Raw genomic sequence first — 24,397 nt, forward strand, 5'->3', positions numbered from 1 at the left:
GGAAGTCTGTAAATTAGACCCTATAGTCACTTGTTCCAGTATGACAAACCATATGCATACCCATTCTTACCTTAAAAATAAAATTCTTAGAGAAATAGGACATTTCCTTAAATACTTTCTATAAACCCCAAAATAAAATGTGTGTTTGTGTATCCACACATGTACATATATCTTAAACTAATATCTAACATCTTGCTTAGTGGAAACATTAGAGATTTCCACTTAAAAAACTCAAGATGATATTCATCATTGTTCTGACGTTGCTTGCCTGTGCAATAAAGCATGAAACATACATTTAAAGTGTAGCTGACAATAAGAAGTTTTTTTTTGTTTTTTATAAATTTATTTATTTTATTTATTTTAGTTTTGGCTGCATTGGGTCTTCGTTGCTGCATGCGAGCTTTTCTCTGGTTACGGCAAGCGGGGGCTACTCTTCGTTGTGGTGCACAGGCTTCTCATTGTGGTGGCTTCTCTTGTTGTGGAGCATGGGCTCTAGGCACATGGGCGTCAGTAGTTGTGGCACAGGGCCTCAGTAGTTGTGGCTCACGGGCTCTAGAGCACAGGCTCAGTAAGTTGTGGCACACGTGCTTAGTTGCTCTGCGGCATGTGGGATCTTCCTGGACCAGGACTCGAACGCGTGTCCCCTGCATTGGCAGGCGGATTCTTAACCACTGTGCCACCAGGGAAGCCCAGAAGAAGTTTTTTGTAATAAACAACATAATTACATACCAATAAAAGCACTCCAGGTGGTGACACTCTTAGATTTAATGAGAGATCAGTAAACTTGTGAGTATATACATGAGAGATAATACCTGTATAATATACCAGTAACAATCTGTTGGCTGTAATGGGAAAATGCTCCCATTCACAGTAGCACCAAAAGCACAAAACCCAAAGAAAAAGTCTCACAACACATTGTTGGAGTTAGGTAAATAAAGGAATTTACTAGGAGATATATATTTTTTAATTTGAGCAAATGAGAAGTACATCAGTTTTCTGGATGTTAGAATATTGAATATTTTACGTTTGTCCTTTACCCCCAGTTATTTTATAGATTTTACATAAGCCCATAGAGTGCTGAAGAAGAGGTCCATTGCTACAGTCTTTGAAAAGAGTCTCTGTCCCTTTGGCCTCAAGAAACAGAAAACTTGGCTAAAAATGGTTTAAACAGCAAGAGGTTTAGGTTTATTGTCTTGCTGTCCAGAGGTGGCACGTTTCCAGGGAATTCAGTGGCTCAACCCCAGCACAAAGGACATGGGTTCTTTCCTTATCCTGCTTTGCTATCTTTACCCTATTGGCTTTTCCCCTCTGCTTGGCTCCTAATAGTCACAAGAGGGCTGCGTCAGTTCTAGGCAACACATCCTCACACACTGATAGCTGGAGCTGAGAAAAAGGACCATTCCTTCCTGCACATGTATCCTTTTCTTTTGTCTGCTGCCACGTGGCATGTGGGATCCTTAGTTCCCTGACCAGGGATTGAACGCATGCCCCCTGCAGTGGAAGCACGGAGTCTTAACCACTGGACCACGAGGGAAGTCCCTGCACAGGTATCTTTTTATAAGGAAAAGCTTTTCCAAAGCTTCCCAAAAGATTTCTCCTATCTCACAGACCAGGATGGTATTAAATGGCCCATACAGTAACAGGTGGTGAGCTGGATTTAGCCTGCAACTTTAGACTGATCAAGGGTCTCCATTCTTTCCTTTGCTGGGGAGAGGCTCCCATTCTGAGCACATGGTAGAGCGCGGGGTGAACTGAACAAATTGGGTCTCTGCCAGCAAAGGCGGTGTGTGTGTGCGTGTGTGTGTGTGTGTGTGTGTGTGTGTGTGTGTGTGTATGGGGTATGTGTGTGTATATATGCAGGAGGACTGGTTTCTGTACTCAAATGAACACTATTATTTACAATAATGAAAAAATAACTTCATTAGTTAATAGTTATACAGTTACAGCAACTACAAAAATATATGGCATAGGTTTAAATTATTGTATATCTATGATAATATGAAATTATTAAAAATTATGTTTTCACGGCATAAAAAAAACTCTACAATGTTTGTGAGGGAGAAGCAAGATACAGAATTATAACTAAACTGATCCCATTTTCATTCACTCATACACACTGAAGATTGGGAAGAAATATACCAGAGTACTGCTTTTCCTGTAGTGCTAAATTATGGGTAATTTTCTCTTTTTTTTTTTTCTGACTTTTCCCAATAAGTATGTAATGCCTTTAAAATCAGAAAAATTAATAGCATTAAAATTACACATTTCCATTGTATTGGCTAGACTGTGCTGTGTAATAAACTATCCCCAAATTTAGTAACTTAATTTATTCACTTAGTTCGTGATTCTATAGGTCAGCAGTTTGGGCTGGGCTCAGGTGGCCTCACAGTCAGGTGGGCAGTTCTGTTCTTGGCTAGAATTGCTCATGTATCTTAGTCAGCTGCTGGGTTGGCTGAGGTCTAGCTGGGGGACCTCATCTTCATGCTACAAGTTTTCTCATTCTATAGCTGGCTAGCCCTGGCTTCGTCTCATGGCTGTTGAACAGGGTTCCAAGAGAGTGGGCAGAGTAAGCAAAGCCTCTTGGGTCTAGGTTCACAAACAGCACACTGTTAATTCTGCCACATTTTATTGGCCAAAGCAAGTTACAAGGCCAGCCCAGCTTCAAGAGGTAGGGAAATAACAGTCACTACCCCCATACCCTTGGTGAAAGAAGCCACATAATCATGCTGAAAGTGGGTGTGGCTATAAGAGGGGTGTAGAATTTGGGGCCATTTTTGCAAGCAATCTGTTACTTCTTCTTAAAAATGAAGAAGGAACAAAACAAAAGAGCCGTACCCAAAGATTATAGAAATAAACTATGAAGTAAAAAGTATATATTTAGGTGATGAGAACTTTTAAATGTTTTCCTTCAGGGTTACTGGGAAGATTTTATCTTGCTTCTCAGTTGTGTCTGGTTGAGGGTTTAATGACAGCTTATCTCTTGGGGTAGCACTAAGCATTTAAATCAAACTGTTTTTAGAAGGAGGGGAGGGAAGCAAAACCATCTCTGTAAATGAATCAATATTGATGCACACTCAGAATTTGTCCTCTGGGTGTGTCAGTAACTCATCCTGTGTAGGACCTAGGAAAGTGCTGAGTGATGGGACCATAGCCAGAAGCAGACAGACTGGAGCCTCGCCAGGCTCAGAGCCCTTTCACCATTTTCATCCTGTTCTTTGTAAGAATGGAATTTAGAAAGGGTCCTTGGTGTAAAAACTCAGCCGAATAATTAAGATGATACATGCCATTTCTTCTTGATGTGTAATCACCACAGCTATGGCATTAGGAAAGAGTTGGTAACTGAGAGATGCGATGCTTCTCAAATACTTAGGGGTTTTGCGGGGACCTGAAGCCTTTAGCATAAACATGATGCATCTTGCTGGAGCATCACTTTTGTTTCATTTTAAAACTTTTTTATTTTGAAGTTATCTTAGATTTACAGAAGATTTTGCCAATGTAGTACAGAGAGTTTTTGAATATCCTTCCCTTGCCTTCCCCTAACATTAACATTTTACATAACCCTGGTGCATTTGTCAAAGCTAAGAAATTTACATTGGTATAATACTGCTAACTTTAGTTATTAACTATAGACTTTATTCAGATTTCCCCAGTTTTTCTACTAATATTCTTTTCTGTTCCAGGATCCAGTTCATGTTGCATTTAATTGTCATGTCTGGTGATTCTCCTCCAGTTTCATCTTCCTTTGTCTTATATGACCTTGACACTTTTGAAGAGTAGTGGTCAGGTACTTGGCAGGATGTCCCTTGATTTAGGTTTGTCTAGTGTTTTCTCATGGTTAGACTGAGGTTATGGATTTTAGGGGTGAGTGCAGCAGAGGTGATACACCCTTGTCACCGCATCATGTCAGGAAGTACATGGCATCAACATGACTCACCACTGGTGATGTTAAACTTGATCACTTGGTCATGAGGTGGTGTCTGCCAGGTTTTTGCTGCTGTTAAATGACTATTTTTTCCTTTCCATAATCTGTTCCTTAGAAGAGAAATCACTGAGACCAACCCATACTTAGGGGAGGGAGGGAATTTAATCTCCATCTCCTAGAGGGAGGAGTCTCAAGGAATTTGTGGGCACATTTTAAAACAACCACAGTAATTAATAATACCTTTATTCATGTTTATTAATATTTTGGGGGAGATACTCTAAGATGATGCAAATATCCATAATGTTTCATCCATAGGTCATCACAGGTGGTAACAGTCTACCCTGGCAGGGCCACTTCTTGGACTGAGACACTTCCTGTTATAATTGCCCCTTAGAAAAAGTGAAGAGTCACCCCTGTCCATTACACCTGGATTTGATTTAGGCTTCTGGATTAGTTTATTTGTTGACATCTGCCCAGGAGGAGCTTTCACAGTGAGCAGTGGAGAGTGCAGTCCAGTCCACGGCCAGAAGAAGGGGCAGCCAGCAGGATAATTACCTTCTCATCCCGGTTGTGTCACTACAAAGATTTGTGACCTCGGGCGAGGCTGTGGATCAGATGGTCTTGAGGTAGTGCATTATCTCATCTGACTTTGGTAGGCACAGACACACAGTCCTCTTTTTCCTGCCTCTTTTTTCTCGTGAAATAGGGAAACTAGGTGGGTGGTTTGGATGAACCTTAACATGCACTGATCCTAGGTTGCTGCTCAAGAAGAGCAGCTAGTGGGAAAGATGCAGAGATGCTAGGGCTGGGGCGATGTACCCTGGTTCAGCTTATCACAGCGTCAGAGGCTTCTCAGAGGAGAATGGGACCCTGAACAGGAGCCGTTGGGGAGAGGGTGATGCTGCCCTCTTTCGCGTATTTTGTTCTCCTGTTCCGTCCGTCTGCCCTTCACATGAGCTACAAGGGATTGAGAACTCAAGCTGAAAGAAGTGGGGACTGAAGACAAGCCAGGAATATGTGCAGAGAAAGATCCCAGGCTAACTCAGTCTTCTTAAACCCCTTGGGAAGTTCTTTCTGGACTCCGGCTTATGTCCGTGTCAGCAGCCCCAGAGTCAGTAGATCCATTTCTCCCATCTGGATGCTGGGAAGAAGGAAGTTCTTGGTCCTCACTGGGATCAGGGGATGGTCTCAGACTTGGAGGATAGCTGGGAGCCCCAAGCCTGGATGGCTTGTCCCAACCTTGTCTCCAGCAGGGGCCCGCTGTCCCTTTGTGTAGCCATTTGGTCTTTTGCTTTTCAGTTTTGGCAACTCATCTGTCTCAGCCAGAGAAAGAAAGTGGGCTGCTGGTTATCTTTCTCCGGGATTCTTCTCTTTTCTCCCTTTTCTCTAGGCCTTCATAACCTCTCTCATTTAAACTAGGGACTGCTGGGCTTCCCTGGTGGCGCAGTGGTTGAGAGTCCGCCTGCTGATGCAGGGGACACAGGTTCGTGCCCCGGTCCGGGAGGATCCCATGTGCCGTGGAGCGGCTGGGCCCGTGAGCCATGGCCACTGAGCCTGCGCGTCCGGAGCCTGTGCTCTGCAACGGGAGAGGCCACAACAGTGAGAGGCCCACGTACCACAAAAAAAAAAAAAAAAAAAAAAAAACTAGGGACTGCTGAAGTCATCACTACCACTTTCTTTTCTTTTTGAAATTCAGTCCTATTTGCAGAGCTCTGCCCCTCCCTGACCTGATACTTTTAGGCATCAAATTTCATATTTGCTTGGTGGTTTGAGTGTCCCTCTTCTCCACGTCTTGGGCTCCCCTCCAAACACAGGCCAAAACACAGGCCCTGCTTCTTCGGGTTCCCCTCACCCCATTGTAGCTGCTATGTAACAGCCCTTCAGCAATTTGAGACCTGGCCTGGGCCTGGTGTCAAGTTTCTTCTTTAAAAATAATCTTTCAAACTTGCCTTTATTTATTTATTTATTTTGTGTGTGTGTGTGTGTGTGTGTGTGTGTGTTCAAAAATATTCATTTCCTCTTCTCACTCTTTTTAAAATTTTTATTGGAGCATAGTTGATTTGCAATGTTGTGTTAGTTTCAGGTGTACAGCAAAGTGAATCAGTTATACATATATCCACTCTTTTTTAGATTCTTTTCCCATAATAGGCCATTACAGAGTATTGAGTAGAGTTCCCTGTGCTATACAGTAGGTCCTTATTAGTTATCTGTTTTATATATAGTAGTGTCAATCCCAGGCTCCCAATTTACCCCTCCCCCCCATACCCCCTGGTAACCATCAGTTTGTTTTCTACATCTGTGACTCTGTTTTGTAGATAAGTTCATTTGTACCCTTTTTTTAGATTCCACATATAAGCAATATCATATGATATTTGTCTTTGTCTGACTTAACGTCACTCAGTATGACAATCTCTAGTTGCATCCGTGTTGCTGCAAATGGCATTATTTCATTCTTTTTTATGCAAACTTGCCTTTATTTTGATTTCTGAAGTAATACATGCCTGCTGCGTAAGACTCTGGAAATAGAGAAGATAATAAAAGGCAACCATAATCCTCCTGCCCAGAGAATGGCTGTTAATGTTTCATTTTTCTTTCATTCTCTTTTTGAAGTGTGTGTGTATATATGTGTGTGTGTGTGTGTGTGTGTGTGTGTGTGTGTGTATGATTATTTAACATAATCGGAGTCGTATAGTACCTAATATTTTATAACACGTTCTTGTTTTGCTTTCATTTTCCCACTAGCTACTGTTAACATGACTCTTGGTGTGTCTTTAAATTTTTTGAAGTTAAACGATTGGTGTTTTACTTATTTAATGAACGCACTTTCTATCATTTTTCATTTAACCCCCATCTCTACTCTCATTTCCTCTCTGTTTTAGGATGGTGATGATGTTGAGTTTTATACTGGTTACATCAGACACTATTTTGGAAACTATATCGGTACATTTCATTCTAAGAATAGTCTACAGGGTTGGTGCTTTTATTAGCCTCATATGATGGATGAGGAACCGAGATTAAGGAAGTTGCCTAGAGTCACACACTTTGGTAAGGGACAGAACTGGATTTGAACTTGTCATCAGCTCCCTTCAGAGTCCCCTTGTGAGCACTTTCTTTCTGGGTTAGGGACATGCTCTTTAATGGAGAGGGTGGATTGTAATCCAGAACAACAGTATTTTCCAGTTTTTGTGGATAAAGTTGGGTGTTAGTCTTGGCTTGGTCACTTCCATGCTCTGTGGCCTTTGGTAAGTTACTTCACCTCTCTGGGCCCCCATGGGCCTTCTCAGCTCTCAAGTTCTATGGCTTTGTAATGGAAAAAAGCAGAACAGAAGTAGCATTAAAAGACAGATCCAGGGGCTTCCCTGGTGGCGCAGTGGTTGAGAGTCCGCCTGCCGATGCAGGGGACACGGGTTCGTGCCCTGGTCCGGGAAGATCCCACATGCCGTGGAGCGGCTGGGCCCGTGAGCCATGGCCGCTGAGCCTGCGCGTCCGGAGCCTGCGCTTCACAATGAGAGAGGCCACAACAGTGAGAGGCCCGCGTACCACAAAAAAAAAAAAAAAAAAAAAGACAGATCCAGGATGACAGAAACGTTATTCATTCAGATTTCAGGGCATTTACATTTGGCCCTCATTTCATGTGAGGAAGTTGTTTTCCTTATTATTTTTATTGCTGTTATTTTACTGCTATTTAAATGAGCAGGAGAAGTCCCCACAGGGGCCGTGAGGTCTTCTTGGATGCCGAGTTAAAGCAGTCCTCATGATAGGTAAATCCCATGACATACTTCCTTAGAATACTTTGAGGTCTTGGGACTTTTGTGGCTGACCAGCAGGTATGGAGACTGAAGGCCATGTGCCCCTTTCTGGTGCAGGCGCCCGGCCCCTGGTCATGTTGTTGGGGTCTCTTCCCAGTTGTCCTCTGAGGTGTGTGGCTAGAGGGATGTGCTGGGAGACTTGGATTCTTTAGGGGCAGTGGGTGCTGGTGGGCCAGAGGAGGGGAGCGGGCTGATTGAGCCAGAGGCAACCACTGTCCTTTTCCAGACATTGGTGGTGAAGCAGTCTACCTGGTACCACAGATCCTTTTCCGGGGTCCTGTCCCCCTACCCTTGCCCAGCAGGAAGAAAAGGAGAACCAGAAGATGCTTGTCTCACAGAACAGGAGTTCACTCCCATGGAGTTTCCCTTGCCCTTTCATACAGACTTAAAAAAACATAAGAAAGAAAGTGGTTTTTGCTCTTGGCTGGGTTCCAGCTGTTGACCGAAGAAGCAGCCAGCACTGAACCACGGCCCCTTCTTTACTCTGTGGGTGTTGGTGATCCTCTGGGGCAGGGCCTGGTAATCGTGTCACTGTGCCAGCTCCTCTGGCAGATGGCTTTATTTTTCTAGTGTTATGTTCCCCTGTTTGCCAGGCATCTCTGAGGAAAGGCTGACATTTTCTTCTTTGTCCAGTTCACCTAGAAACAACAAAAACTTACCTAGTAAATTTTTTTCCTGTTGTTGACTTGGAAAATATCTTGCTTCTGCCAAGGGATGGGACAGCTTTTGTTCTCTTCAGTGAGATGATCTGGGGACTTTATTTCAAAGTCTGAGTCTCTAAGATAGCAAATGTGGGTCACAAGGAGTCTGCTTATGTTTGGGCAGTGGGAGTCCCGATTAAATTGAATAGAACGGTAGTGAAGCACTAAATGTATATTGAGAACATGCATGAATCAGTCACATTTTCATGCCTCCTGAGGGAACGAGGGTCATAGTGATGATAATGATGATATGTTGATAATAAAAACAATAGCATCAGCATTTGTTGAGTACTTCCCCTGCGCTGGATAGTGTGGTATGTGTGAGTTTTGTTTTACAGAAACAAGAAACCGAGACTCAGGTTGAATCCCTTGCTCAGGGTCACCTAGTAAGTGCGAGCAGCTTTTAGACACGGCTTGAACCCATAGTCCCCACCTGTGTTTAACCTCTAGGCACACTGCCTCCAAAATCACATTGTAAGAGAAGCTGAGCATTTATAGTTTCAAATTTTGAGATACCTCAAGAAATTGCTTTTGATAAATAAGTAAAATAGAAGAAAAAGAAAACTTGTTCTTTTTCTCCATTATGTTTCTTTGAACTGAATATAATGTGTTTAATGAATGCAACTAAAAGATCTGCCCTCTGATCCAGGCCTATTGTTTCATGGGTCTCAGGGCCGTACTATTTTTTTTTTTTTTTTTTTTTGCGGTACGCGGGCCTCTCACTGCTGTGGCCTCTCCCGTTGCGGAGCACAGGCTCCGGACGCGCAGGCTCAGCGGCCATGGCTCACGGGCCCAGCCGCTGCGTGGCATGTGGGATCTTCCCGGACCGGGGCACGAACCCGTGTCCCCCGCATCGGCAGGCGGACTCTCAACCACTCCACCACCAGGGAAGCCCGCCCCGTACTATTTTTTTTAAAGAGTTTTATTGAGGAATAATTTACATATTGTAAAATTCAGGTTTTAAATTCAGTAATTTTTAGTAAATTTATAGAGCTGTGCAACCATCACCATAATCCATGTTTAGAACATTTCCGTTACTACAAAAAGTGGCCTTGCACCTATTTGCAGCCAGTCTCTGCTCTCACTCCTAGGCAAGCACTAATCTGCCTTCTTTCTCTGTAGATTTGCTTTTTCTGGAAATTTCATATAAATGGAATCATTCAATGTGTGGTCTTTTGTGTTTGCCTTTTTTTTCACTTAGCATAATGATTTTGAGATTCACTACTGTCGTAATGTGTATTGATAGTTCATTCCTTTTTATCGCCAAATCGTACCACATTTTGTTAGTTCATTCGCTTCCGTTGGACATCTGCCTTGTTTCTGCTATGGTCATTTGTGTGCGTGTATTAATATGTACAAATGTTATTGTTACTCTTTGATAGATAGCTGAGAGTGAAATTGCTGGGACATATGGTAGATGTATGTTTAACCTTTGAAGAAACTGTTAAACTGTTTTCCAACGTGGCTGAACCATTTTACCCTTCCAGTACTGGGCTATGAGGGGGCCTCCAGTGGCTCTACAAATTTGATACTGTCTCTTTGATTGTAGCCATGCTAGTGGGTGTTTGGGGGCATCTCATCGTGGTTTTAATTTGCATCTCCCTAATCACTATTGATGTTGAGCATCTTTTCATGTACTTATTAGATATTCATATATCTTCTTTGGTGAAATATCCATTCAATTTTTTGCCTAGTTTTTACTTGGGTTGTCTTTATGAGAGTTCTTTATATATCCTGAATACAAGTCCCTTTTCAGATGTGATTTTTAAATATTTTCTCTCATCCGTGGCTTATCTTTTCATTTTCTTAATGGTGACTTTTGAAGAACAAAGGTTTTTAAATTTGATGAAGTCCAGTTCATCTATTTATTTATTTATTTATTTATTATTTTTTTTGTGGCATGCGGGCCTCTTACTGTTGTGGCCTCTCCCGTTGTGGAGCACAGGCTCCGGACGCGCAGGCTCAGCAGCCATGGCTCACGGGCCCAGCCGCTTCGCGGCATGTGGGATCTTCCTGGACCGGGGCACAAACCCGTGTCCCCAGCATGGGCAGGCGGACTCTCAACCACTGCGCCACCAGGGAAGCCCTATTTCTTTCTTTTGTAGATTGTGCTTGGGCTGTGCCTTTAACCTGTCTCTTTGGTTTACTCTTAGTTTAGGTGCCCCAGTTTTCACTCTCACAACCTCCCTGGATCCTGCATTTATTCCTGTTTGAGGCCAGAAGGCAAAGCCCAGCCTCCAAGTTCTCTTGCTAATATTCTGTGATGGGCACTCTGCTGGAATTTTGTGTGTAGGCATCTGGCACTCTGGTTACCAAATCTTGAGATGAAGGTAAAATTAGACCTGCCTTGGAAACTTATAGTTGAGAGTCAGAAAGGAGGAAACTACTGCTACATATGGAAGTGTTCTCTTTTTTTAAAGTTAGTGGGTGCTTCTCTGCTTATTGATAACCATCATTTAGAATAAAAATCCCTTATATTGCTTTGAGGCCTTCAGAGTTTATTCACCTTTATCATCTCATTTAAGTCTTTCTGCAGATAGGAATAGGGTTTAAATACAATAGAAAAGTATTTAACAAAAATAATTAGTTAATATTTGAGACTCAAGTATTATTTAATCATTTTTCCAGGCCTACCAAGAATATTTTTAAATGTTCACCATTTACCACATAAAGATGGGTTGGAGGAGAGTTAATTAACACTGGGTTTTGTCTACTAATTTGATGAATTTCAGCCATAGTGAGAATCACAGAATTGCAGGTTCTTAATTTTGGAAGGGACCTTAAAATTTGGGATACATCCTTTTACCCACCACAGGATCCTTAGGTTGCTCTTGCTGGCAGATAACCCTCCTGTTCAGTAGCCTGGCGTGTCCAGCGAAAGAGAGCTTATAACTTCTCAAGCCCAGGGGATCAATTCTTGGATGAGTTTGAGTACTGGAAAATAATTTCGAATATGGAGCATAACATTCCCCTGTAATTTTCACCCCTTGGCAGCACAAAACAACTTAGTGCCACTCTTTATTGGCAATTCTTCAATAGTTAAGTGGAGCTACCTTAAACAGGAGGCCCAAATACCTCCCGTTCCATCAACTATTTTGTATTTAATTTGGATTCCCGACCTATAGCCATTCTGGTCACTTCTTGCTAGATATGCTTTAGATTGTCCATATCTTTTGTACCCACATGAAACCTACACATCAGACATGGCCTGGCTGGTAGAGCTTAGTGAGCCTATCAATTTCTTTGATGCAGACAGGGGCTGCCTTGTGGTGGTAGTTATTTAGCACCTGCATTGCACTATTGGCATATGTTAGGCTTGTGGTCAACCAAAACCCCAATTTTTTTTCCTCCTATGGATTTTAGGGAAGTCAGTTTTCCATTAGTCTCTTTTTACATAATTGCTGCTTTAAACATAAATTCAGAACTTTACGGTTAATATTATTATTTAATGTTAACACAAATAACTGGCATCTGTTGGGAATTTACCATGTAGATCTTGTTGGGTTTTCTCCAGTATTCGTCTTTTGGAATTGCTTTGAATCTTGTTTCTTCCCTTTTTTATTTCTTTCCCAAGAAACTTCGGTCTGTCTGTTGAGAGAGAAGTTTGCATACCTAGTTCCCATCCATTGGATGTCCTCTCTACCGAGATATGTTTTGGTTTGGGCAGGTTCCTAATGATGCAAGCTGTGTAGGATGCAGATCCAATGGTAGGGATTCAAGCTACCTGGACTTGTGCACACGTGTTCATGCACTCCTCCATGGCCCTTCCGGTCCTGGGGTAACACGGCTCATTGTTACACATTTCTGCTCTTTTGTGGATTGAGTCAGGTTCTCCAGATCGTTGCCCCATATGACTTACATAGCGATGATTATGAAGCACTTAGGTCCATTTAGAAAAATAGTGACAAAGAGGGACTTAAAACAAAATAGAGGAAGAAAAAGATGGGCAGTTTTTTCATTTTAAAGTCTGTGCTTAACCAACTTAGCCCTGAGTTTTGTTTCCCAGTCTGCTCCGTCTCGCTGCCCTCATGATTACTTTCAAGTCATGACTGACCCTTCCATGCTGTGGATTGAGAGGGTTTCTCAACTGCTTCTCATCAGAAAGCGAGATGCTCTTTTAAAAAATGTTGTACTGGGCCTTCCCTGGTGGCGCAGTGGTTGAGAGTCCGCCTGCCGATGCAGGGGACACGGGTTCGTGCCCCGGTCCGGGAAGATCCCACATGCCGCGGAGCGGCTGGGCCCGTGAGCCATGGCCGCTGAGCCTGCGCGTCCGGAGCCTGTGCTCCGCAACGGGAGAGGCCACAACAGTGGGAGGCCCGCGTACCGCAAAAAAAAAAAAAAAAAAAGTTGTACTTTATGTTTTCAGATGATATTTTCCTTCCTGAGCAAGGAATGGGGCTGTTTGCTGGAGAACCTGACTTGACTCATAGAAGAGCAGATTCAAAACAGGAGAAGATATTTGCAAATCATGTATCTGACAAGGAAACTGTATCCAGAATATATATGGAACTATTACAACTTCACAGTAAAGTCAACCCATTTTAAAACAGGCAAAAAGGCTTTCAGCAGCTGAGAAGCTGGGGAGATCCCGCTGGACCCGGAGCTCACTGTCCTCCCGGCACTTCGACCCCCCCGCACACCGCAACCCGAAGCCCCTCAGTGAACTGGATTGATTTCCCCCCCTACCCCTGGAAAAAAAAACAGGCAAAGGATTTGAATAGGCATTTCTCCAGAGAAGATATACAGATGGCCAATAAACACATGAAAAGATATTCAGCATCACTAGTCCTTAGGGAAGTGCAAATTGAACCATAATGAGAGACCATTTCACACCAACAAGAATGGCTAAAATTAAAAAGACAGACAACAACAAGTATTGATGAGGTTTGGGGAAATTTGAGCCTTCATATACTGCTAGTGGGATCGTAAAATGGTGCAGCCACTTTGGAAAACAGATTGGTATGTCCTCAAAATGCTAAACGTAGAATGACCATATGGCCCAGCATTCCACTCTTAGACCGAAAAGAAATGTAAACGTATGTCCACACAAAAATATGCATGGGTTGTCTTCTTATTGTTGAGTTGTGAGGGTTTTTAAAAAATACAGTTCAGATCCAAGTACCTTGTCATATGTATGATTTGCAAATATTTCCTGCCATCTTGTCTTTTTACTCTGTTGATGATGGCTATTTTTACATTGATGCCCAAAGTTTTAAATTTTGATGAAGTCTAACTTGTTTGTTTTTTTCTCGTCACTTGTGCTTTTGGTTCTGTATGTTTGTGTGTTTTTAAAAATTTATTTATTTTATTTATTTATTTTTGGCTGTGTTGGGTCTTCGTTGCTGCACGCGGGCTTTCTCTAGTTGGGGCGAGCAGGGGCTACTCCTCGTTGAGGTGCGCGGGCTTCTCATTGCAGTGGCTTCTCTTGTTGCCGAGCACAGGGTCTAGGTGCGTGGGCTTCAGGAGTTGTGGCTTGCGGGCTCTGGAGCGCAGGTTCAGTGGTTGTGGCGCACGGGCTTAGTTGCTCCGCGGCACACGGGATCTTCCCGGACCAGGGCTTGAACCCGTGTCCCCTGCATTGGCAGGCACATTCTTAATCACTGCACCACCAGGGAAGCCCTGGTTCTGCATGTTTTTGAAGTACTAAAAGTATTAGCTTATTTTATATTCTGGGCTGATTGGTTGCTGTAATATACAAGAGGAGCTAGCTGTGAGTAATTGAATAATTAATATACCTTGTAGAGAAGAGTAACAAGCCCACAGGACTCTGAGGTTCAGTGTATTGATGGTTTTCCTTGTTTACCTTTGTGTGTGTGTATCACCACTTCACCCCAGCACTTAGAATGGTGTTGTGTGTGTACTAGATACTCAAAAAATACTTGTTGATTAAATCTAGAAAGGAAAATTTATTTTTGCTAAAGACCTCAACTGTATTTTTTTGGGAGGGTCTTGAAGTTCAAATCTTAGCTCCACTTACTGTGTGGCATTTCCTAAGCCACTTAACCTCCTTGAACCTCAGTTTCCACATCAGTAGGAGAAAGACAATACTGTGTATTTGGAGGATTGTTGTAAAAATCACATATAAAACCCTTTGCACGTGTAGAGATTCCAAAAATAGCAATTACTGTTTATATCAATTATTTGATCTATGTCTCAGTTTCTCCCTTTAGTAGGAGAAAATTCATGAGATTGTGCACTCAATCCTTCCCTGCTTCCTTTGATAAGTAAAAGAGTCTATTTCCCAGACCCTCAAAAGAACCTTCCTTGGTCCCTGACTGTCTGTATTTTTGTGGAATTCATGTTGAAGGAACTTTGAGTCTATCAGCTAGTTGCACTATCTAATAAGGTAGCCATAGGCCACACGTAGTTATCTAAGTTAAAATTAACTAAAGTTGAACTTTCAGTTCCTCAGTTGTACGAGCCACATTTCAAGGGCTGAATAGCCATATGTGGCTACTGGCTACCACACTGAACTGTGCTTATACAGAACATTTTCTTCATTGCAGAAAGTTCTATTGGACAGTGCTGGAGCAAAATGGTGGGCAATTTTATGTGACTTTCTGTTCAACTGCAGAGCCTGTGACATAAGTCTTTTCTATAGACTCATCCAAGTAGCCCCTTCCCCACACCTGTCCTACCCCACTTAGGGGATTCTCAGGCTCAAGGACCTTGAATGCTTTAGAATCTGGGAAACAACGAGTTACATAACCGAGGATGGTTTTATTCTTTGTTATTTCAGAAATTTCACATTTGTCTCTGTTGCTGCTGTGCCTTTTTAGTAAGTTTGGTCATTAGGGAGGCCAGTAGGGGGCCCTTTTGGACAGTTATGGTTGGGTGAATATCATAGTGACCTGAGGAGGAGGGAAGATGCTTCCCCACATCCCTAATTTTCTGTGAGGTGTTGGGTGCTGGGATAAAACTACATTGCAAACAGATATTCAGGATTCTGGAAAATTTTTTTTATAGATTTATTTATTTTTGGCTGTGTTGGGTCTTCGTTACGCTGCACGGGCTTTCTCTAGTTGCCGCGAGCGGGGGCTACTCTTCGTCGTGGTGCGTGGGCTTCTCATTGTCGTGGCTTCTCTTGTTGCAGAGCACAGGCTCTAGGCGCGCGGGCTTCAATAGTTGTGGCATGTGGGTTAAGTAGTTGTGGCTCACAGACTCTAGAGCGCAGGCTTAGTAGTTATGGCGCACAGGCTTAGTTGCTCCGCGGCATGGGGGATCCTCCTGGACCAGGTCTCGAACCTGTGTCCCCTGCATTGGCAGGCGGATTCTTAACCACTGCACCACCAGGGAAGCCGAAATTTTTTCCAGTTATAGAATTAAGATAATGTTCTAGAGATTGGAGTCTTTGGAGATAGTTTGACAAGGAAGCCCTGAGCATTCCTCTCTGCTTGGGACTGATTTAAGCTGACCTCAGTGAATTTCTTCCTAAAGACTTTGGACATGTTCTGGTTAGATTGTAACGCACCTGCATTCTTCTCCTGGACTTAAAAAATAGGAGGAGAATTAAATTCTTTTTGTTGACAGGACTGCTCTTACATTATCTTTCCTGTTACTCTCAGCATCTTCTGAAATCATGCTTTCTGTGAGCCACTCCTAGAATTTATGGGCGCTTTCCTGGATGTGGGACACACCTCAGATGTATCCTGAGGATAGTTTCTTTTTGACTTGATCCAAGGCATGAAAACATGCATTGAATGAGAGGCCATGGGAATGCGTAGGGTTAACATTCTTTCCCATCTGCTTTTAAATAAGTGTTGACTTTGCCAGGCCAAGCAAATGAGCCTGCAGTCATTCCTAAGTGGGAAGAAGTGGTTAATTTTAGACTGTTTCAGTATTCCCAAAACTGAAATTCTTGTACGTATATTTTGGGAAAAAGCATGTGTGTGGTTGGTTTCTTGTTGACTGAAAGAAAAACGCATAATGTAAATCTGTGAATTAAGTTTTATTTGAGGGCCTTACTGAGGACTGTAGCCTGGGAGACAGCCTTTCAGATAGCTCTGAGGAACAGCTCCAAAGAGGTAAGTGGGGAGTCAGAATATACATGAAATTTTTGCTGGAAAAAAACCCATGTAGTTCAACATGAAAATATTACTGCTAATCACAAAGAACAGCATCTCAAGTTAAGTGCTTTTCTATTTATGACACAATTCGGGAATCTGGGGTCATTGAAATTTCTCCTTAGATATGTGTCTTAAGATCTAGGGGCCAGTAAGTGGGATACGCTTCCTGTTTTTCTCCATTCTGAATTCCCCTCAGGCACATTGTCAGTGGGCAACTGCAGTGGCTAATGGATTGATCCTCATAGAACTGGTATGGCAGGCAACATTTATTTCTTTACATTCTCAACCAGTGGACGAAGCACAACTAAACAGGGTTCTTTCTTGGAAGGAGCTCAGGACCTTTTGATATGTTGGTGGGCACTGTGGCTTTCAGGAAGAGAATGTAGTACGTATTTCCCACACTTGACCTTGGGACCCTTGTATGACCCAGCACCTTGGGGACCAGCAGCCTGCAGGACACCCTTTGGGAATTTCTGGCTGAAGGACGGTGTTTGGAGAAACAGGGAAACGCCCACTGTGGGAGAGTGCAAATGGAGCAATTTTGTAAATACTTCTGCTTTCTGTTTCTCAGTTGTGTCGCAGTTTTTGTTTCTCAGAGATTATTTTTAACCCAAACTGTAGTCATTTGAAGTCTCATACACTCGCAGGCCCTTATCAGATGAAAGTGCCCCACACCTGCCGAATGAGGACCATTGTCTGGCCTGTAGAGAAGGTAAAAATTACTCTCTGAATTGTTTTTTAAAAGGAACCTTTCAGTGAGGCTGCTAACTCACTTCTTTTGGGCACACATTTAGGGTCTGCTAAATATCTATTTCTGCTTCAAGGTACAATCACTTTCTAAGAAACAAATAATTTACAGGCAAATTTTACATGATGAGAATCCATGAATGACTTTTAGGAGATACCTAAAGCTTTGAGGGCAAATTTTGTTGTCAAGGGGATAGATTATATGTACATCTTGCTTCTATTAATACTTTTCTGGGCAGATTAACTAAATGAACTTCTATTTAACTTGGGTAATAGTCTTAGCCAAGACAGTGCCTGATAATAATGACAACAATAATAGTAGCTAACATTTCTTAAGTGGTCACTGTCTGCCAGGCACTGTCCTAAGTATAATACTGTACATGTGTTAACTCATTTAATACTCACAAGAATTCAGTGAGGTAGCTGTTATTTTTGGCACTTTATAAATTGGAAAGTATAGGCATTCTATAATAGTGAAGGCCAGAATTAATTATTGGTTCTGTGTTCATACCAATGAATAACAAAGCATATTTTACAGTACATTTTTTAAAAATGCGGAGCGGGCTTCCCTGGTGGCGCAGTTGTTGAGAATCTGCCTGCCAATGCAGGGGACATGGGTTCGAGCCCTGGTCTGGGAGAATCCCACATGCTGCGGAGCGACTAGGCCCGTGAGCCACAGCTACTGAGCCTGCGTGTCTGGAGCCTGTGCTCCGCAACAAGAGAGGCCGCGATAGTGAGAGGCCCGCGCACCGTGATGAAGAGTGGTCCCCGCTCGCCGCAACTAGAGAAAGCCCTCGCACAGAAGTGAAGACCCAACACAGCCAAAAATAAATAAATAAAATAATAAAATAAATTTATGAAAAAAAACCAATTTGGAGCAAGTACTAATTTTCATAAAATTCTATGTACTATGTAGTACACAACTGATTTTGCAATTAATTTTTTCTTCTTAAGGTATCTATCTTACATCTTATAACTTCTACTTTGGAATTTTTAGATGTCAGTAGATGCTGTAAAAATAGAATTTACTTATGTATTTATTCAACAGCTGGTTTCTGTGTTTGATGCTAGGAACACAAAGATGATTGAGGCACAGTCCCTGTCCTCATAGAGATGTCATCAAAGGGGGAAGAGGAATAATCACCCAAAGCTATCATTTCTGAAGCCATGAAAGGGAAAGTGATTTCTTGCATTTTATTTTAAAAAGTCAAAGAGAAAAAGTCTCTAGGCTGCAGTGGGACAGGAAGCTGGGTAGAAACCACAGGTCTTAGTTTTTTTTTTCTAGCTTTATTGAGATATTATTGACGTATAACATATGTAAGTTTAAGGTGTACAATGTGATGATTTGCTATGTATATATATTATACATATAGTGAAACGATTGCCAAAATAAGGTTAGTTAACACCTCCATCCCCTCTCATAATTACCCTTTTTTATGTGTGGTGATAACATTTAAGATTGACCCTCTTAACAACTTTCAGGTATGTAATACAGTACTGTTAATTATAGTCACCATGCTTTATCTTAGTTCCCCATCTTACAGCTAGAAATTTGTATCCTTTGACCAGCATCTCCCCAGTTTCCCAATCTCTCAGCCTCTGGCAGCCACCATTTTACTCTATTTCTACGAGTTTGGCTTTTTAAGATTCCACCTATAAATGAGAACATGCAGTATTTGTCTTTCCCTGTCTGACTTATTTCACTTAGCGTAATGTCCTTGAGGTCCATCAAATGACTCTTGAAGTGTTCTGCAGCCCTGGCTTGATTCCACCCAGAGCTGCCAGCCTCCGGTTGAAGCATGTTGCTGCTCCTGAATGCAGGCTTCTGACCGCTGGAGAGACGGGTCATCAGGGAGAGCAAACCACGTGCTGTGAAAGAATACCAGAGGCCCCTCAATGATCTCCTGAAGCATCCTCTCCGGGGCAGGGGCAGGGGTACTTTTTGTAATACAGATGGAGAGACAAAAGCCGAGGCTGCAGCGGGGAGTTCTCCTGTGACAAGCAGTGAGAAAGGCTGGCAATACACTCGCCCCTGATGGGCTTCCTTTGACACAGGGTTTGGGGTATTCTGCATGGGAAACACCGGGCCAGGGCCCTGTTACCCATGTTAGGCCCTGGCCTCAAAGCCCATGCTTCCTTGGTTGAATCAGCCTTTAAAGGAAAACAAGTGGAAGGGGAAGGGGTATGGAGGCAGCGTCTCCCTGGGAAATTCTGCACAAAGAGCCATTTTATTTGTTTGTTTGTTTTTGTTTTTGTTTTTGTGGTACGCAGGCCTCTCACTGTTGTGGCCTCTCCCGTTGCGGAGCACAGGCTCCGGGCACGCAGGCTCAGCGGCCATGGCTCACGGGCCCAGCCGCTCCGTGGCATGTGGGATCTTCCCGGACTGGGGCACGAACCCGTGTCCCCTGCATCGGCAGGCGGACTCTCAACCACTGCGCCACCAGGGAAGCCCCAAAGAGCCATTTTAAGTTGGTAGGTAGGGCTCCGAGCTCTTGGAAGAGCCAAATCTTACAGCCAACCCAGGCCCTTACTGTAGCCTGAAACATGCCTCTCCCACCCCACAAATCCACCTTTCTGCTTTGTGTGCTGTGATAATTAATTATGCATTCATCTGTTGGGTTGTACTCTTCAAAGATAGGATACTCCTTAGATAAAATGAACCACTGAAAGGAATGTTGGGAGGTTCTTGTTTTTCAGTGTGTGTTGAGTGCCTCATATATGCCAGGCATTCTAAGTACTTTTCATGTCCTTAACTCATTTAAGTAGCACCACAGCCCTGTAGGTGTGTGTTACTATCCCCATTTAACAGACGGGGAAACTCAATCTCAGAGAGGTTGAATGACTTGTCCAAACCAAGACTCATATCGGGAAGTCTGGTTTTGGAAGGCAGTGGTTTTGTTTCTGCCTCAGACAGGAATCTAGTTAAATCATTCTGAGAAGATGGAGATCATTTTTTTAAAAAGTCATCTAGGTACACAGCTCTAATTAAACGAAGAAACAAAAAGCTCATCTTTACTAGTGTGGCTCTTATGTGATGATTTGTCTTTGGATATGACCCAGAGACTTGGGTCATTTTTGGCTCCTAGGTCTCTGGCCCGGGTGACTGGGTGATGGTGGTGAGGAGTGACCAGGGACTTAAGGAATTAACTTGCATGGTTTTTACCTCTAGGTCAGGAGTCTGACATGAATACAATGTGATATAATATAGTTCCAAATCAGAGGGGCCTGGAATGACTCAAGATAAGAATAGTAACCCCGTTCCTGCCTCTGCCCAAAACCCCCGAGCTTCAGTGACCCACCTCCTTCTCCATCTATGATTACCTATCAGAATGTAAACTTAGGTTTTTGTCTGTAATGTTTATTCCTGTTTCCCCAGTACTTGGCACATTAAAGGTACTCAGTATTTGTTGAACAGATGACTAAATGAATGAATAAATGTCATATGGCTAACCATTTTAGCTTTCTCGGTAGCAACATGGGAGTTTATATCCTGTTATATATCCTGTGGCTACAGCAATGATGGAAAGACACAGACACACTAATTCTGGTTTAGAAGAAAGCTTTAGGAGCTAACTGCATTATTACTCTGTCGACTGAAATAAAAATGCACAGTGTGAAAGCTGTGAGTTTCAGTTTTATCTGGGGACTTTCTGAGAACTATAGCCCGGGAGACAACCTCTCAGATAGCTCTCAGGAACCACTGCGAAGAGGTGGGGAGGTTAGTATGTGATTTTGGCGAAGGGGGTACGTGCAACCAAGCACACATTCTGGTAGGAGCTTGCCGATAGTCAGGAGGAACAGACATCTTAGTTTATGGCTTTAGTGCTTTTCCAAGTATGGGAAGATGAAAGAATCCAGGTTTATAAAAAGTTTCTCCTGAAAATATCTATTTGAAGGCGTGTTCTGCCAGTTTTCCCAGAGCACAGAGCGCCTCTTTCCTGATCTCCTCCCTGAACTCCTTTCAGGCTGTGTTAAAGGTCAGCTGCTGCAGTGACCTAATCCTTGTAGAGCTGGACGGCATTCTTTAGTTGGCAACTCTGATGGAAGACTTTAAAAAAAAAAGAAATACCAAAATATTGATTAGGTTTTACACTTGTTCTAAATCTTAGATAAGAATTATCTGCATCTGATAGGAAATGGATTGATTTGACTGTGGAATAAGGTAAAGAATATTAAATTTTATTTATTGCTACAGCTGTAGACCTTGCTAGAACCTCAGTTATGCCTCTCAGGACTTTTTTAGATGATTGTATGATTATAAGAAGAGCTAATATTTAGTAGACTTTACCTGTGTTCCAGGGTTGGTTCTAAGTGCTTTACATGTATCCACATTTATTCCTCACAACAGCCTCATGAAGTAGGTACTATTATTATTCCCATTTTACAGATAAAGAAACTGAGGTATTGAACGATTGCCCAAAATTACACAGGCAGTAAATGATAGATCCAAATTAAAACCTGGGTAGGTTAGCACAAATCTGTTTCTTTATTCTTGTACTCTAGTGTCTTTGATATTCAGAGTACTTTGAAAAATCTTGTTAAGCAAAGGAGAGCCTATTTCTTTGAGGAAAAAGAAAAAAAATATTTTCTGCCACTCTTCTCCTCTCATATTATTCCCTCTGTCTGAAATGCACCCCTCTATAGTCTGGCTCTTCTAGAAAATATCTAAATATCTAGAAAATACTAAAAATTTTTTCAGGGACTTCCCTGGTGGTCCAGTGGGTAAGACTCTGCGCTCACAACGCAGGGGGCCCAGGTTCAATCCCTGGTCAGGGAACTACAATAGATTCCCACATGCCACAACTAAGAGTTCACATGCCGCAACTAAAGATCCCACATGCTGCAATGAAGATCCCGCGTGCCGCAACTAAGACCCGGCACAACCAAATAAATAAATAAATATTTTAAAAGATTTTTTTTCAACTCAATCAGGATAAAGCTGGTATGGTTTGAGGTGATTTCAACCTTTTTTCTTATTTGATTTAATAATTTTTCCACAGTGACACCATATTTCTTATAAACTTTATTTTAAAATTAGCATTTGAAATTGAAAGAAAATTTACAAGCAGCCACATAGCACAGGGAGATCAGCTCAGTGCTTTGTGACCACCTAGAGAGGTGGGGTAGGGAGGGTGGGAGGGAGGGAGATGCAAGAGGGAAGAGATATGGGGATATATGTATATGTATAGCTGATTCACTTTGTTTTAAAGCAGAAACTAACACGCCATTGTAAAGCAATTATACTCCAATAAAGATGTTAAAAAATACTAAAAAAAAAAGAAAGAAAACTTACAATAATCTAGTTTGACTAATACCAACCTAGTTTCAGTAGTATACACTTTGCTCCTCTACATCTCTGTTCCTCCCCCTTTACGTTGTTATTGTCACAGATACCCCTTTATACGTTGTGTGGCCAATAACATAGATTTGTCTTGTGTACTTGCCTTATAAGTAATATAGGAAAAAAGAGGAGTTATAAATCAAAAGTACAATAATGCTGGTTTTTATATTTACCTGTGTGGTTACCTTTACCAGTGTTCTTTATTTCTTCTTATGGCCTGGAGTTTCTTTTCATTTTAGCCTTTTATCATTTCTCAGGGAAGGCATGTGGGATCTTCCCGGACCGGGGCACAAACCCGTGTCCCCTGCATCGGCAGGTGGACTCTCAACCACTGTGCCACCAGGGAAGCCCAAGTAATGAACTCTTTTATCTTTCATTTATATAGACATAATTTCTCTTTCATTCTTGGAGGATAGTTTTGTCACACGTAGAATTCTTGGTTGACTATTTTTTCTTTCAGGACTTTAAATATTATTCCACTGTTTTCTGGCCTCCATGATTTCTGATGACAAATCAGCTGTTAATTTATTGACACTCCCTTGTACATGAAGAGTCACTTCTCTATGCTCTTAAATTTTTCTCTATTTCTTTGGGTTTTGACATTTTGCCTATAATGTGTTTCCATGTGGATCTCTTTGACTCTATCTTTCTTGGAGTTTGTTGTGCTTCTTGCATGTATATATTCAGACTTAGGAAACGTTTTGGCTGTTATTTCTTTAGATACACTTTCTGCTCCTTTCTCTTCTTCTGGGATTTCCACAGTGCATATGTTGGTTTGCCTGATGGTGTCCCACAGCTCCCGTAGGCTCTGTTCACTTTTCTTCCCTCTTCCTGCTGCTCAGATTTGATCATTTCAATTTTTCCAGTTTTCAAGTTTGCTGATTCTTTTTTCTGCTTGTTCAAATCTGCTGTTGAATCCCTCTAGTGAATTTTTCATCTCAGTCATTATACTTTTAACCTCCAGAATTGACTTCCTTTTTATAATTTTTATCTTTTTGTTGATATTCTCATTTTGTTCATACCACATTTTTCTTATTTCTTTTAATGATTTGTTCATAGTTTCTTTTAGTTCATTGAATAGATTTTTAAAAATATATAGTAGTATACCATGGTAACTCTGGAAATCTCATTCTCCTGCTCCTCAGGGATTGCTGATTTTTTCGTTGGTGTTGTTGAGGGCTGACGCTCTCCATTTGTGACTTTTCCACACTATTTTTTTGCAAATATGCATTTCTTGTTGTGTCTGCTCACTGAATTATCTTGGAGGTCAGTCAGTGGCCTGACAAAGGTATCTTTAAATGTGTAGCTCCAAAAAGGAGGGATTGGGACTTCCCTGGTGGTCCAGTGGTTAACGCTCTGTGCTTCCACCGCAGGGGGCATGGGTTTGATCCCCAGTCAGGGAAGTTCCACATGCCACACATGGTGTGGCCAAAAAAAAAAAAAAGAGGGATTTTTGTGTGTGTGTGTATGTGTCTCTTAAAATTTTCCAGTGGATGCCACCAGTAGAAGCTGCTGCCGCTGAGAGGGCTACAACCAAGGCAAGCATCTGTGTCAGTCCCTCAAGCACCACCAGGCCAACCAGAAAGCATAACCCCAAATTTTAGAGGATGAGGTCCCCACTGCCTATCCTGGCACCAGCCTGCCATTCTAGGAATGTGAACTGCTCTCCCCACAGCTGTGACGGGCCTGAGGAATGGCTGGTAGCTGGTTTACCCACGGTGCTCACTTATGAAAGCTCAACAGCCTCTCTCTTCGTCAGGCATTGTAAGTGTCCAGTTAGGTTCCAGGCTTCCCACATAGTTGATTCTGAT

General features: G+C 42.3%; 1 protein-coding gene and 1 non-coding gene across 4 annotated transcripts in view; both read left to right on the top strand.

Annotated features, from left to right (window-relative positions):
- The window catches only part of TMCC3 (transmembrane and coiled-coil domain family 3), a 315,420-nt gene that overhangs the window by 81,698 nt on the left and 209,325 nt on the right, over positions 1 to 24,397 (top strand). The gene's annotated exons all lie outside the window — the stretch shown is intronic.
- On the top strand, positions 21,950 to 22,022 carry TRNAV-CAC (transfer RNA valine (anticodon CAC)). The gene has a single exon. It is a non-coding gene; the product is annotated as a tRNA-Val (tRNA).

Source organism: Tursiops truncatus, chromosome 11 (assembly GCF_011762595.2).
Source record: "Tursiops truncatus isolate mTurTru1 chromosome 11, mTurTru1.mat.Y, whole genome shotgun sequence".
Taxonomy (NCBI): domain Eukaryota; kingdom Metazoa; phylum Chordata; class Mammalia; order Artiodactyla; family Delphinidae; genus Tursiops; species Tursiops truncatus.